This window comes from Lissotriton helveticus, chromosome 4_1, assembly GCF_964261635.1.
Source record: "Lissotriton helveticus chromosome 4_1, aLisHel1.1, whole genome shotgun sequence".
In the NCBI taxonomy this organism is placed as follows: domain Eukaryota; kingdom Metazoa; phylum Chordata; class Amphibia; order Caudata; family Salamandridae; genus Lissotriton; species Lissotriton helveticus.
Window position 1 is genome coordinate 525,618,385 of NC_136063.1, and position 17,267 is coordinate 525,635,651.

Genomic DNA, 17,267 nt, shown 5'->3' on the forward strand with positions numbered 1-17,267 from the left:
AAGCCTCTATTCTAATCCTACTGACAAAACTCAAAATTTCTGTGTGTAATTCAAGAAAATTGGTAGATATGGTGGGAACAAATGATAACACTTTACTAAGGAGAGATATTTCGGCCTCAGACAGATTATATGTCGATAGATTAAAAATTGGAATAATCTGGGAATTGGACATGTTATTTGTGGACTGGATCACCATTGATAGAACTTCTGGCGGGTCTGCCGCTCGCCCGGTGGGTTGTGCCATCGTGGCATGCGTTTCACTCTGCCTTGTTTGGGTGTGTCGTGTTGGCCTCGACCTAAAAAATTGCTATTCCTCGGGCCTTGGTTCCTATTAGATGTGCCGGGATTTTCTGTGGTGTCAGAATTATCAGAGGCATCAATCAAAGAGTCAAAGAAGCCCACTAAGATTTGGCGTTGATTAAACCGACCCCAGGGTCTGGTATTATGAGGATTGGAATATGTCCTATTACTATAAAAGTCTTTCTGAAGGTATGGATAGGTGGTTTCAATGTGATATGATTTGATATCTTTCTTCACTTTGTTAGTTTTTTTATTCTCTTCAATCCTGTAGAAGTCGTCTACAGTCTTTTGCACTTGATCTAACAGTTTCTTGGCCTCAGGGACCGGATTTGCCTCTTGAAGTTTTTTCTCAATCTCATCAATTTCTATAGCTGGGGTAGTAAGGGTCTCGGTAGCGATGTCGATACCTAACACTAACCAATGTCTAGAGCAGGTAGTGCCAATGTGACTAAAGTTGTGGATATATTTTGGATTATCGGTAAAAATCCCTGGGATGTTACGGACCTGAAGGCCAACTGGAATTATGCCCGCTTGTAAATATTGTCTGAGCATAAGTGTCTTCAATTGGAGTCGTACTTGTTTTTTCCGCAGTTTCTCTGGTTGGTCAGGGAGTGTGGAATTGATATTGGGTGGGGTAGTGTCAGTGGGGTCTGAGAAAAGAGAAGTTCCCTCACAGATTTTCTTAATGTACTCATCTGAATACAGTGGTGCAAGGTCAGACATGCTATGTAAACTAGCAGATGATGACACATAAACAAAGTGAAAGAAAACAACAAAAATAATATGTACAGGTGCAGGGAATCCCACTCAGAATGAAAGAGCATTAATGAGCACATTCGGGTACTGCCTGGGTGATTCATAAGTGCAGGGGTAGTGTCTGAGTGATTGGATCAGTACATAGGTAGCGCTTGAGTGGAAGGATTGGTGCAGCAGTAATGCTTGTGTCATTGTAAGAGTGTATAGGTAGTGCCACTGTGAATTATTGAGTGCAAGAGTAGTGAGTGAACAATTGCATGAGTGCATGGGTACTGCCCGGGTGATTGCATGAGTGCAGGAGTAGTGCCTGAGTGAATGGATGAGTGTATGGGTAGTTCCGGAGTGATTGGGTAAGTGCATGAGTAGTCCTTGAGTGGAAGGATTAGTGCAACAGTAATGGTTGGGTCATTGCAAGAGTGTATAGGTAGTGCCAGAGAGAATGACTAGGTGCAGGAGTAGTGAGTGAATGATTGCATGAGTGCTTGGGTACTACCTGGCTGATTGCATGAGTGCAGGGATAGTGCCTGAGTGAATGGATTAGTACAAGGGTAGTGCCTGAGTGAATGGATTAGTACAGGGGTAGTGCCTGAGTGAATGGATTAGTGCAGGGGTAGTGTCTGAGTGTAGGGGTAGTGCCTGAGTGAATGGATTAGTGCAGGGGTGTTGTATGAGTGATTGCATGAGTGCATGGGTAGCGCTTGAGTGAAAGGATTAGTGCAACAGTAATGCTTGGGTCATTTCAAGAATGTAGAAGTGGTGCCAGAGTGAATAACTGAGTACAAGAGTAGTGAGTGAATGATTGCATGAGTGCATGGGTACTGCTTGGGTTATTGCATGAGTGGAGAGATACTGCCTGAGTGAATGGATGAGTGCATGGGTAGTGCCTGAGTGAATAGATGAGTGCATAGGTAGCGCTTGAGTGGAAGGATTGGTGAAACAGTAAAGCATGAATCATTGCAATAGTGTAGAGTTAATGCCAGAGAGAATGACTGAGTGCAAGAGTAGTGATTGAATGATTGTATAAGTGCATGGGTACTGCCTGAGTAATTGCATTACTGCAGGGATAGTGCATGAATGAATGGATGAGTGCATGGGTAGTGTCTGAGTGATTGGATGAGTGCATGGGTAGTGCTTGAGTGGAAGGATTAGTGTAACAGTAATGCTTGGGTCATTACTAGAGTGTATGGGTAGTGCCTGAGTCATACCATAAGTGCATGGGTAGTGCCTGAGTAATTGCATAAGTACAGCGGTACTGCTTGGGTGATTAAATGAGTACATGGATAGTGCACTGGTGATCGCATATTTGCAAGGGTAGTATGTTGGTGATTGCACAAGTGCATAGGCTTTGCCTCTGTGAAATGAAAAATGCAAAGATTGTGCCTGGGTTATCCTATTAGTGCCAACGTTGTGCTACAGAGATTAGGTGAGACCATGGATTGGGATTGTGTAAAAGGATAACTAGTTGGCTGATGAGATCAACAAAATAATGAAAGATTTTAAATAGTGTAATTAGTGTAAACGATCAACATTATTTTTTATTAGAAACAAATAACATGTAGTTGTACTTGAAAGATTGTTTCATGTTATCATGCGTATTATGTTGTGTTTTCTTACCTTTTTTAATTATTTTAGATACATAACTCTGTTGAACTATTTTAAAGTAGTATTGTCGTAAACAGCATTAAAAGCCTTTTCAATATTAACAATTACCTACTGTAAACAAGAAGAAAAACTGTTAGGTAATGTAATATATTACAGAAAATATAATATTATATTTTTAACCATATAATATAATTTTCGAATTATATAACAATATCAGTTATCAGTTTCCCTTTTTTGCCGTTCTTAGATCCTACTGAACTTCACCATACACATTGATTTCAACATAGTATCATCGGGGAAAAACAATCAACATGATTGGTAAAAAAAAAAATCAGTGTAGAGCATTATTGTCAATATGTGTAGCTATTTGTTTACCTATCTATATTTTCCTAATTACATTGTTCTGCTACATTAAGTCTATTATTTCTCTCAACTACATTTGTTGTCAAGTACACTCTCATTTACATCTACTACAATATAGATAATAAATATGTAAACTACTTGGTTTTAAATTCAATTTTCAAAAGCAACATCAAATAGCACAAATAATATTCCAAACACTAATTATAAATAGGAATTGTTTCAATGCTGTCCAGTTTCTGTTCACATCTTCCCAATAGGCCGAATAATGTATTAAAAATGTTTGCTTCGAAAATATCCAATATAAATGTGTTAATTCATGACAACATCTTCACAATAGGTCAAATGATGTATTCAAAACTTTGGCTTAGAAAATATCAAATATGAATTTGGTAATTCATAAGACAACCTAGATTTGAATTCCAAGTGGGCATCATTGCAATGCGTCCATCCTTTATTACACTTTAAATGTACACTATAGTGTCCAGATGTGGTAGTAGGTCCAGCATGTAAAATAATACCCACCACTATAAAAGTTCTTCCTGAAATAGATATTTGACTTGCAACAACATTTTTATTTTTTTCCCCAATTTTCTTCCATTTGCTCTAAAATGTTGTAGCATTAAAATTAGACATTTTCCATGTCTATCTATAAGTAATGTAGGCAACATCTTTGATCTACAATGTGAACATTTTGTGTGCTGATAGGCTGTTTTAATCAATTTGTTAAAACTCAAAGGTACTGATTTACAGTCTGGTATTGTCAAGTATATGAATTGTTCTGATCCTATTTCAATGGTAGAAGTAAATGAACACTCTTCACATTTAAGATCCGATCTTTAACTTAGCTCAAATAAGTTTTCAAACTGAATTCCTTCATGTTCTAACACTCAAGCATATGCATTAGAAATTTGTGTGCATCTTGTTGTACATTAAGAGTAAATGTTAATAAACCATTATATATATCCAAAAGATGAGTAACTCGAGAAGCAGTATGAATTTTAGTTCTGTCAGTTACCAGCTGTTGAAATACATGATGTAATAAAGAACAAAATCTATTTTCATGATTTCAAGATGAAGCTCTTCCAGATAAAACACAACATTCAAAATCACATTAGCATAGCAGTTGATACCTGAACTATTCTCAAACTGGTATCCTCTAATCTCATCAACAGTTTACGCCTTCAAGTTTCTGTTAATTTCTTTTCTTTTTTTGAACCTCAATTCCATCTTTGGAATATTTCCGTTTTGGACAGACTATACATTTCTCATATATGGGGTATTCAACTAAATCAGGAGCATATAGTCTTCTTAAACAATTATATTCTCTTACACAATTTGCGTCAGCACTAACCTTTTTGTCATCAAAATCTTTTAAATACAAACCAGACAATGTTCTTACTTGAGATAATGCAACATATGCCATTCCCTCTTTGAACACTGTACTTCCAATGTCTACAAAAGCGCTGTCTATACTTAAACCTTCAGACATATGATTAGTAACTGCATATGCTAAGGGCAGAGGAAACTGTTTTTTGCAAACATACAAGTCTTTTACAAGCAGAAAACGTACAACACAACACGCAATCTGTGTTACCTATTTAATCTGATCAAATTTTATATTAAAAAATTCTACTCCATCTCTGTTCTGAAATTTTACATACTCAACAGCTTTTCCCATTTCTCCATTGAATAAACCTTGTTCTACATTTAAATTACGCCGTAAAATTACCCGACAGTTTATACATACACATAAAGTGTTTTCTAAGCCTGCTGTTTTAGATACAGACTTCTCCAAAGAATGCAATTTAGACTGCAGTTTGTCTGCAAGAAGAGTAGTCACTCCGTGGTGTTCAATTTTATCAATAGCTTTAATTTCAACTATTTCCTGTTTTTCCAGTTTAAAAGTTCTTGATTAAATGTAGAACATTATTGAAGTGTAGGCATTGGGCAAACTATTGTCTTGTTTTTCTTCAAGCTTATTGTACATTATTTCAGATGCTGTCTTTCCTGTTGTAAACAAGGTTCTTATTAGCTGACTTTCCAAAGCTTCTTTACCATGTTTCGTCAATACAAAGTCAAATAAGTTCTTTATATTCAAAATTTGACTAAATGTTCATATTTCTAATACTTCCCAAAGATTTACTAGTGTCCTCGTGCACAAGTGTTTTAAAAACAGGTTATTCTTTTACAGGAGTAAGTTGTTGTAGATCTCCAAATACAATTACATTAACCTCCAAACAGTACTTAGTAATCTGTTTGTAAAATCTATTGTAAAAAGGCAAGCATTAAGTTTGAGACAATGCTCATCTCAGCAATGATTAGAAGTTTATTTTTCTTCAGTACTGTTGAAACTTCATAGGAAGCTTCTCCAGATAGCTTCTGATATTCCAATTTATTATCATGCTCAACTGGTAGCATAAGTAATCGATGTAAAGAAATCCCTTTAGTGCTGTGTGCTGCTATTCCAGTTGGAGATGTTACAACACAAGATAAGTGTGATTCTGTAGCTTTGTGGAGATAACTGGTCAAAACTTTATTTAAGAAACTTTTTCCTATTTTCAGCTTGGCCACTGATGTACATTAAAATAGGTTTAAATGATGAACATTGGCATTCTTTTTTTTTGTGCAGTAAACCATGTTTTCATATATTTCATTTTGTTTGATGTTTAGTTGTTCTTCTAACTTTTCTAACCGGATAATGTCATGTTGCTTCATTTTCGATAATTGGTTGTGACAGTGGATCTTGACTTAGTGGACCAGAACTTTGACTATCTTGAGAAATGTCTTCGGCTGTTTCAACTGCAATAGTATGTTTTTGTTCAGTTTCATCATTTAACCATTTAACATGTGCAGATATGTAGGGAAAATTGTGCACTGAATGCTATCTTTACTTGCATTGAAAGAATCTTCATAGCAGTCAAAATTTCATAGTAATTCCATTTCAATACGCCAAGGCTTGAACAGTTGTAAAAGTGCTAAATAGAAAAACTCCCTCTTATGTGGACATTCACAACTGAGTTTTCTGTGGTTAATAAGATTTCTTTTGGCATGTTTTACCAAACATCCGTACCATCAAATTACTGCATATTTTTCTTCATTTATATTTTCTATAACAGTTCTTTTAAAGCTGTAATGTTGAAGTATTTCATAGAGACATAGGTATTCCAGTTGTCGCTTCCTTTTGGGATAGTAGGTATCCAACATATTAGTTTTAACAATATCTGTACTTTCTGGTTCAGTCAATGCTATGCATTTGATTTCTTCTAGAGATTTCAATAATCTTTTTCATGTGACGGCAAGACCTAGACTTACCCAAATGATTCGTCTTGACTTTGAATATAAACTGGCAGAGCTCAACTTGTCAGAGCATTCATAGGATCCAATCTCTTGGTGGGAAAGCATTTTCAAGCTAAAGCTGTACAATTTCTTGCTAATGCTCTTTTTCTGTTAAATTTCTTCCCAAATTTCTTTCAACTCTGTCTTTTCAGATTTGATTATATATGTCGTAACATAGCGAGCAACAAAAATTGAATTATCTGCAACATATTGAATATCCAAATTTGCATTCCACATTGTCAAAATCACTGTATTGTATTCATTAATTTACTTTGAATCTTTGTTATTTTTAAGTTGTATGTATTCTTCAGAGATTACCAAGTTATAGTAAGCCTCACTGCTGACATACAACTATTGACTCTTCCTTTTGAAATTATTAGATGTGGGAATCCAAAACTACATTATGTATAACATTTTCCTTTTGACTTGTATTTTTGTAGACAATATTTTCCACATTGATGACTTTGAAACTGTAAAACTTGTTGTCTCAAGCTGTTTTCTGCACCTTCATTTGGAATGGCACAGGTAACATACTCTTTGATGAAAGACAAAACACTTTCATCAGTATCAGTTCCAAATATTGGTGCATTGTTGATCTACAATAGCATGTGTATATGAGGAGTACCTCTGGGTTGGTACTCTTTTCTCCAAAAGAAATCAGTATCTTCTCCAAGAGGGGGATTCTTTTTACGGCAGATAAAAGACATCTTAGCATGTAACCTATGATTAAAATATCTACACACATTTACAAGATCCAAGGAACAGAGTTCTCCAGGTGTCTTCAATTCAATATTTTTAACATTTGAATTTGCTTCTCATAGAAATTCAAGTAAATCATCCCATGCATATTCAGCACAGCTAAGTGTTACAAACCATGTAGGGGTGCCTAAGTTTCTTAACATACATTCAAGTTATCTATGACAATAATACCAATACTTATTGGTACCACACTAACATGCCATCAAATTAATTAACTGAGATTCTAAATGATCGTCTCTTTCCTAAACTTTGTCCATGAATTCCTTTGCAGAAACATGTGTAAGATGAACTCCTGTTTTTATTTTTGTGGTTCACTGAATATGAAAGTGCAGACAAGTCACTTTCAAACAGCAGATGAAATATATATGGAATGCACTGTTGAAATCTTGGATCTTATGAGTACAATCTTGTCAAGCAGTATTCTGAAGCTGGAATCTGCACTGCTTGTTCATCATATCGTCCACCTCCTCAAGTGGGGAGCAGCTGTGGAAAACAACCAGCTTCTAAATTGTTTTGCCATACACTCACGGGAGTTCCCTTTGCTTTATTAATTTGAAACAATTCATTACTGTTTCCTATCACTTCTTTTCAATGTAGAGGATGTATACTGTAATGTTAGAAAATCTCTTCACTCGTGGACTTGCCCACTTTTTCTATTTGCCCACTTGAAATTTCTGTTTCATCTTCTAAACATATTTCCTGTTCTTCCACATTTACAGTTTTATGATAAATATTGTTTTGTACAAGATATAATGTAGCCTTTTGAAGTTTGGTAACATCTACTAACTCCAGCCATAATTTTGACTCTTTATTGGTACACCATTAACCAGAATAACTACAGGCTCACTTTCCTCTCTTTGTATAACAACAGTTTACATATTTTTCTTAAAATATAAAGGTAAGTACACAACGCTTCCTTTCAGAACTCTTTGTAAATCTGTTGGAGGCAGCTTACCTGTTTTAGGCTCCATACAAACTATAGCCTGAAATGGGTGCACAGATTGAATAAGACAGGACTCATATGTATTTAAATCTGCCAGTTCAGTGGGATAGGCTACAAACTCTTGTTGTGTGTACTGCACTAGCTTGCATTGTGTTCTCTACTAATTTATTGTAACAATATTTATAAATACGTTGATCAGTACCAAACTCAAAACAACCTTCCACCAACAAATAAGCTCCAAATTGCTCCCACTTATCATTGTTTTCCTTTTCACTTTTTAAATATAGATCAACATTCTCAGTTTGACTTCTATGGTGAGTACATCGACAACAAACACAAACAGTTTGATTTTTCACATGACAGTATCTTAAACTTTGTAATTTCTTCTGCAAACTTGTCAGTCTTCCACCTCTTTTTCAACACCTACGCTTATCAACCTCTCACTTTCTCTACACTCCTCCTGTGAACCATAGAAACAAAGCTGTATATCACCACAAACTTTTTTTACATCTGATACTGAACCATGCAAACGAGCTGCGTTCATTTCACTTAAAGATAAAGCAGGACTTTTATGTAGTACAATCTCCTTACTAATTTCTGCATTTCTGAGTGATGGACTGCTAACAATGATGAAATTAACTTTTACACACTTTTCTAGAAAGACAAGCCAAAGAATGACCCTGCAACTTAGTATATTTTCTTACCTTACATGGATCTAGTCCTTGCAACATCTTAATCTTCTGTGTAACACTTTTTTTGGCAAATTGTTTTAAGAAAACTTGTAATATGTCAATAGATTCCCGTTGAATACTACCAATACTAATACAATCCCACTTATACACTGGAGCTTGTGCACGTCTCCCTTGAACTTCTTCAGCTATTATTTCTTCCACATTCCTAGGAACCATCTTTTCTTTTTCAATTGGACAACCATCTTTTATCTCAACGACCACTGGTATCAACTGCATGAACTAATTTGTTGAAAGTAACTTTCTTCATTAAAGAAAGGCTCAGTACTAGAAGTGTGCTTCGATTCACCAGAAAAAGTTTTGAAAAAGTTACTTCTATTAACCAGTCTTTTTCTTTTGCTTTTCTACTTCATAAAGTGCATTGTTTTATTCAATGTTTTCATTCACTTTCAATACCAATATAAATAATTTTTGTTTCAATTCAAAAGCAATATCTACTAAACTTTCAATCTGTTGCTTCTTCTTTTAAGCTGATGATTTTTGTTTTTACTTTTTATAATCTTTTAATACATTTTGCATTACTCTATTCCGAATCATACGTACACGTATGTCTTTAAATTGTTTCTGTCTTTTTGTGACTTGTTTCTCCTTTGATAAGTATTTTCTTCCTTTAATCTCTCGACAACTTTTTTAATAAATTGTTTAGTTCTCTCACCAGAAGAGACTTTATCCTCAGCAAACTTTGGGTGTTTTCCTGGTCCACTCTTTTTAGTTTTCATTAAGGACTTCTGTTTTCTTTGTACTCTTCTCTGTTCATGTTTTCTTGCCATCTTCTATTTATAATCCAATCAAAATATCTTTCTAAAAAAACAAAGAATAGTTTGATTAGTTTGTTTCATCAATTCCATTTTATGAAATTAATAACATCTCAATATGGAAAATAACAAATAAGCACAACATTACAATATCATTCTATTGCATTCAGAACATATAAAAAGAGAAAAGTGTGAAAACAAGCAAAACAACTGCAAAAAAAGAAGAAAAGGTGCTCACAGAGAAAGAAAGAGGCTGGGAAAAAAGAAAGGTTTAGAAACAGCAAAACGAAATACTCAAAGAACACAGCTACTAAAAAATGTAAGAAATAGAGTGAGAAGAAACAGATGTGCCGAAAGAGGCAAGAGAGGTTCAGAAAATGCATCAGTGGTGGGAAAACAGAGAACAAGGGTAAAAAAAGCAAGAGAGGTTCAGAAAGAGGCAAAAGAAGTGCAGAAAGAGTAAGAAATATGTATAAAGAGGCAAGTGAGATACAGAAACAGGTAAAAGGGGTGTAGAGAGAGGTAAGAGGAATGGAAAAAGAAGTAAAAGAGGTACGGAAAGAAAGAAGAGAAGTGCAGAAAGAAGCAACCGACTTGCAGAAAGAGGCAAGAAAAGTACGGAAAGAAGCAAGAGAAGTGCAGAAAGAAGCAACAGAAATGTAGAAAGAGGCAGCAAAAGTACATAAAGGAGTAACAGAGGTGCAAAAAGACACAAGAGAACTGCATCAGGAGGCAAGACTGTATTCCAATGATTGCATGAGTGCAAGGCCAATGCCTGAATCATTCACAGAGTGCATCGGTAGTATCTGAATGAATGGTTGAGCTAAGAATACTGCCTAATGGTTACATGAATACATGCGTAGTACCTGAGAGAATGTATAAGTGGAGAAGTACTGTTTAGGTGATTACATGAGTGCATAAGTACTGTCTGATTGAGGTTATGACTTGAGCAATAATATCTGGGCGATTACATCAGTGCATGGGTAGTGCCTGAGTTAACCTATCACTTTAAGAATAAAGCCTGGATATTTGGATGACTGCATGGGTACTGCCTAAGAGAATGGTCTAGTACAACAGTAATGCTTGAGTTATTGTATAAATGAATCAGTACTGCTTGAGTGTTTCTATGACTGCAGGGGTAGTAACTGGATGATTGTATGAGTGAATGGGAAATACCTGAGGGAAAATTTGAGTTTTAGGGCAATGCTTGGGCCATTACATGAGTGCATCAGTAGTGTCTGAGTGAATACGTGAGTGCATAGGTACTGCCTGTGTAAATGTTTGAGTGGAATATTAGAGTCTGGGTGATTTTATGAATGTTTGGTTAATGTCTGAGTTATTAGAAGTGTGTATAGGTAGTGCCTCCTTCATTGCATAGCTGAATAAGAATGCCTAACTGAATTCATGATTTCAAGAGTGATATTTGCCTCTTTACATCAGTGAATACCTAGTGCTTGAATACAGAGTGTAATTTTCACTTTATTCCTGAAAGGAAGCATGCATGTGTCTGTACCTATTCCTAATGACATCATGTGTAAAAGTAACATACCAATACATGTATACAAGTGTTTTATACCTCTGCCATCTTTATAGGAATAACACGTGACAAGCAGACACATACTTGAGTCATAAGACTACAAAATCCCTTAACCTTGACAGACTGCACTTTCTATTTCAAAGAAACACCTAAAATTATGCAGCATATTTGAATTGTACATTTCCATAGACCAATACAAGCTAACCTAATCACGAATCCTTCAACCAACAAGTCTTAAACCTCACTTTTGTGCTACAGCTTCACTATTTAACAGCTACTGAGAGTGTTCGGCCTAGCCAAATGCAAAGCAGCAAGTTTTTCCAAGTGTCTCTTAAAAGTCTCACTATACTCCTAAAACCATGCATGCATTTGTCTTTACCTTTTCCTAGTGGCATCCTGTGTAAAGGTAACATACAGATATATGTATACCAGTGTTTTATACCTCTATCATCTTTAAAGTTATAACACATGTGAAAATACATGTGCAAGCAGACATATACTTGAGTCATAAGACTAAAAGTCCCTTAACCTTGACAGGCAGCACTTTCCATTTCAATGAGACACCTAAAATTATGCAGCGCAGTTGAAGTGTACATTTCCACAGACCAATACGAGCTAACCTAATCACTAATCCTACTACCAACAAGTCTTAAACCTCACCTTTGTGCTGCAGCTTCACTATTCAGCAACTACCAAGAGTGTTGGGCCTAGCCAAATGCAAAGCAGTAAGTTTTTCCAAGTGTCTGTTAAAAGGCTCACTATAATCTGAAAACCATGCATGCATGTTTCTGTACCTTTTCCTAGTGCCATCATGTGTAAAAGAAACTACAAATACATTTATACCAGTGTTTTACACCTCTACCATCTTTATAGGCTTAACACATGTGAGAATACATGAGCAAACAGATAAATACTTGACTCATAAGATTACAAAGTCCCTTAAACTTGACAGACTGCACTTTCCATGTCATACACAAACCTAAAATTATACGGTGTATTTGAAGTATACATTTGCATAGACCAATATGAGTTAACCTAATCACTAATCGTTCTTCAAACAAGTCTTAAACCTCACTTTTGTGCTGCAGCTTCACTCCTCGGCAACTACCGAGAGTGTTGGGCCTAGCCTAATGTAAAGCTGTGATTTTTTCCAAGTTTCTGTTAAAAGTCTCACAATACTCTGAAAAGAATGCATGCATGTGTCTGCACCTTTTCCTCGTGGCACCATGAGAAACATACCAATAGAAGTACTCCTGTTTTTATAACTCTACCGTCTACATTGGCATAACACATGTCAGAATACAAGTGCAAGTAGAAATATACCTCAGTCGCTAAACCATAATGCACTTTCAATTATGAGGCGTAATAAATGTGCACCTTTCCACACATTCATGCACACTACCATAATCACAAATCCATCTCCCAATGTACAAATGTTACTTTGCACAGACTATTTCAAATATCGTTTCATTACAATAAAACAAAACTACAATAGACATCTGTACATTTGATAACATAATTGAAACTACAAGAGTTAACCACTACTCCATAATACATAACACACCTTATTAATTTCTTACTCGTCTTTGAAATAGTTTTGTAGAATATCAAATATCAGAATCTCATTAAAGATTTTCTTTTGCACACAATAAATGTCATGCAGCATCAAAGCAGGGTGAAACTAGAAATAGCAAACGTTCCCTCTCTTTCTGCACACAAATAAATGAAAGTAAAAAATCACTTTGCTTCCTACATTATTTGAAACTGTGAAGCACATTTATATTGGTTAGACATACCCGCTTAACTGTCTTCAAATAGTGCTCAAACTGGTTCTGTAATTTTTGGGATTTGCGACTCTAGCACGGTACGGTAGTTGGGTGTCCGGATGAAGCTGCAGACCCTTACGGGAGGTCCAAATCCTATTCCTAATAATACTAGTATACTTCCTTAAAAACACATTAGTTCTACACATGTAAATGACTTAGAAAACCTTAATTTAGTAACATATCACTTATATTTCAAGTTTTTATTTCACATTTTAAATCCACTGTAAAGTTTCAACCCTTCCCCCATGCCCTGAATCCCAGTTTCCATACTAACTTTTTCTGCAACATTCAAGTGTACTGCAAGGTCACAAGTTCACCATATTTTCAAGTTCAGCACACAAGCTTACAAATGCAAACAGCTGGTGTGGTTGGCTTTTGCAAAATATTATCTTATGCTATCTACTGTACCCAGTAAACATTTTTTAGTAACCAATCAGAAACATGATTCCTCAGCAAAGTAACATGCATCCTATTTTTGAGTGCACAATGTTGATGAACAGCCAATCACTTATTGGCTTTTTAAAAACACATCTTCTCCACCATTTTAGATACCTCTCATTCTACCAACTGACTATCTCAGCTACAGACATCTTTTCATTACTTCTAGACATCCCTTCAAGATGATGACAGTGTGGATTGTAGGGCACAGCTACGTTTTTTGGTGCTAAAGGTATACTGAACACAGAGGTATTGACAAAGACCAAGTTTTGCAAAATGTGGATATTACATAGATTGTACAGAGAGGATTAAAGTGGCACCAATTGGTACCTTTGGTTAAGTCCTTTTTGCATTTCCAACCCCCTGACCTCATGATTGTGAACTGTGGTGTCAATGACCTAGGCACATTGACTGGGGCTGGGCTTGAAATACTAATGAAGGATACCTTTGCCCAAATGATGTTGCTTTTCCCTCAAACTGTCTTTGTATATTCTAATATATACTAAAGACAAAAATGGAAGTGGTCAAATAAATTCTGTCCATAGATTGAGAAAGCTAGGAAGAATGTCAATAAAGCTGTTTCTGCTTAACTCAGAGACCATAGGATGGGCTTTTTCTATAACATCAATTTACGTTTTGATATGGATAACAACTACAGAAGTGATGGAGTGCACTTCACAGATAAAGCAGTGTATCTCAACTACCTTAAGCTGTGCGCCCACAATTACATGTAGCTTCAACAAAGTCAGTTTGAAAACAAGGGCTCTTTTTAGAGCCAACCTATAACGCAACAGTATATATATATATATATTTAAAACACACATACTCTTTTTTTTTTTACAGGGTGGATTTGTGACCCTGTCGCGAACCCATCACAAAACCAGAAATTTAATGTACTACAACACAATCCACTCTTCAATTTTGATTTATAATTGTTTGTTTATTATATAATTAATGACTTTATCAACATTTATTGTGAAAGAATAACTTCAAACTCACTATCTTTTTTAAAACACAACCTTCTAAATACTATACTATTAAATCATGTATTTAAGGTGGAACCGTGAATTCATAGCGATGTTACACGGGCGGCCACGTTGAGAATCACGATGGGGATCACAAATCCAAACATGAGAAAATAAATAGCCCCTAGTCTTATTACTCAAAGTCTGCCCCGGGAACCGATCCCCCGACGCACAGCCTTTTAAAGAAAACATTTGCCCCTCCCGCCTGGATATTTTTTTACCTCGGGGACCCCATCCCCTCGGGCATGCCCTAATGCTGGAGACCAAATGGAAGAGCCTCAATGCCCCTGCACTACCTGCTGGCTCCCCGCCTCCTGCGAGAGCTGGCATTACTTTTGGACCAGGGGAGCTGCAAACAAGCAGCTCCCCATGTCCAAAAGCAATTTGCTTTGCTTCAATGGCAGGGCGGGAGCAGTACCATTGCAAACTGCATTGTCTCGGGGGTGGGCACCACAGTACATTGCTAGATCCGGCCCTGAGGGGGTGGTGGTCCCAGGGCCATGAAGGGATCCTGGAGGAAGACCATGTGCCCCCTCCCACCAACTTTAAAGCCCGGGGGAGGTGGTGGTCACCCGGACTTGGGGGGCCCTCGAAGCCACCCACTCATATAAACAGAAATTCCCAGGAGGTGGCGGTCCCTGGGGCAGCCTGGGGGAGCAGGAGCCCCCCACAAACTTTTTTTATAAGCCCCCGGAGATGGTGGTCCCCGCAGCTGTGGAGGGGGCCGTGTGCCCCCTCATAATATTAATGATGCCCCGGGGTGTGGTGGTCTGCATTGCCCCAAGGACCTGGCCCACCTGGGGTCTTCTAGAAAACAAAGTGCAAGAGACTTCGCTTATTTTGTTTTCGGCGGGATTTTTGGAACCTTCACGAGTCCCGCCGAAGATTTTTTTTTTAAATGTTGTCACAAGATGGCTGTCAACTCTTTTTAGTTTGCAGTTTTGTCCACCAATCAAAATAAAGCTTGTGGTCTGGAGGGTTCGCGGATCCACCGCAGTCACCAGATATCGCTCAAATTTTATTTTTTAGTTTCTCAAAAATACTGAATGGATTTATACCATTTTAGACTAAGAGTGCCCTTTGAACCAAGATCTATCTCTTTGCCAAATTTGATGCAATTCCATTCAGAAGTTTGAGCTGTAGCTGCAACAAAAGTTTTGTATGAAATTAACATGGAGAAACTGCATTTTGGGACCCCGCTATTTTTACCTGCCCTCGCTTGACTTTCAACACAGGAGCTGATTGGAGCGCCTCATTAGTTTTGAAAAATGTTGCGAAGATTCATCGAACGACGCCAAAGTTATTGGGACAATAGAAACGATTTTTGAATAGAAACGTGGTCCTAACTATAACTACCTAGTGGTGACCGCCAGTAGGTAATATATCTATATATATATTCACTGAAAAAACCATAGGTTTTCATGAGTGTTATAGTTAGCCGGACATTTCACTCGTACAAAACCATAAAAATTCCTTCATTATAGTTAGTTGTGCTAACTATAACTCACGCGCCCACAATGCTCTGCTGATGATGTCACATATTACATCATTCATGACATGGTCAGTGTTATCACTGATGACATCAGTGGAGTCTGGATAGACCACAGAAGGAGCCCGAATCCGCAAATCACTGCAATGCAAAGTGTGGCTTGCAGCCTGGAGGGGGCCTTCCTACGAACCAAGAAAGCTCTCCATTCTCCAGACTTCACCCCGCTAATTAGAGTGATAGATGCCAAATTACTAGACACAATAGCCTTCAGCCCACTAATTTTAAAGACAAAATGTTCACTTGGTTGGACAGAATGCAATCAGCCTGTTTCCGCAGAGTGTTTAATCTACCCAGTTCGACCTCTCATGCCCAAATCCGTATGGAGTTCTGCTTGTTCTCCCAACATTGGATCATGAAAGCAAGATTCATTGCCTACTGTGCAAAAAACAAAATGGCCATCCACACTAAAGAGTTGCATCTGGTTCCTGTTAAATAACCCCAGCACCTCCTGGAATAAGTTTTTAACATTCTGCTTGGACTCATTAGAAGCCCATGATCTATGGGCAAGCTTGCTGCCCATAGGGGCTGCCGCCAAAGCTCTGACCAAACAGGCAAAGATATTCTCAGCGGAACACGATGCATTATCTGTGAAAAAGCTATCACATGGCAGCTGGGCGTCAAAACTTTACGATCTAAAAACTCCACCACACTATCAGTCATCCTCCATGAAGCCACAGGTGAAACACCAGTTGATGAGATTACGCTTTGGACTAATCCCCCTAGTGGCGTACAAATATGGACGGAGGTACAAGTCAGATATATCCTCTCAGTGCCACTTTTCTTATAACGGGGAAGAAAACTTAACACATGTCTTGTGCATCTGTAGAACTTTATTCCCCCTTCGAACTTTTTGATTGCGCCCCATCTGGAGAATTCTTAACGTGCGGACATGCAAAGAAGCCTTAGAGGAATGTATGAAGGGGACTCAGCTCAGATGGCCGCCCGATTTGTAAAATTTACGAATAAGATTAACTCACTTTTACCAGCAGACACCACCCATGAACCACTGCTGTGTCAACTATTAATTTTCTTTCCTTTTCTTTTAAACTAAGAGCAGAAAGTGCTTTTTATGTTCTTTTTTTTTAATGAATTGCAATGATTTTATTTAATTGTGCAAATAAATATTTATCTATCATTCTATCTATCTATGGTAATTAGTTCCTAATTATAACTACGTACTGTAATATATATATATATATATATTCACTGAAAAAACCATAGGTTATAGATCATATATAGTTAGGAATTAGCATTTACAAAACCTTGAAAATTCACTGAAAAAACCATAGGTTATAGACCATATATAGTTAGGAATTAGCATTTAAAAAA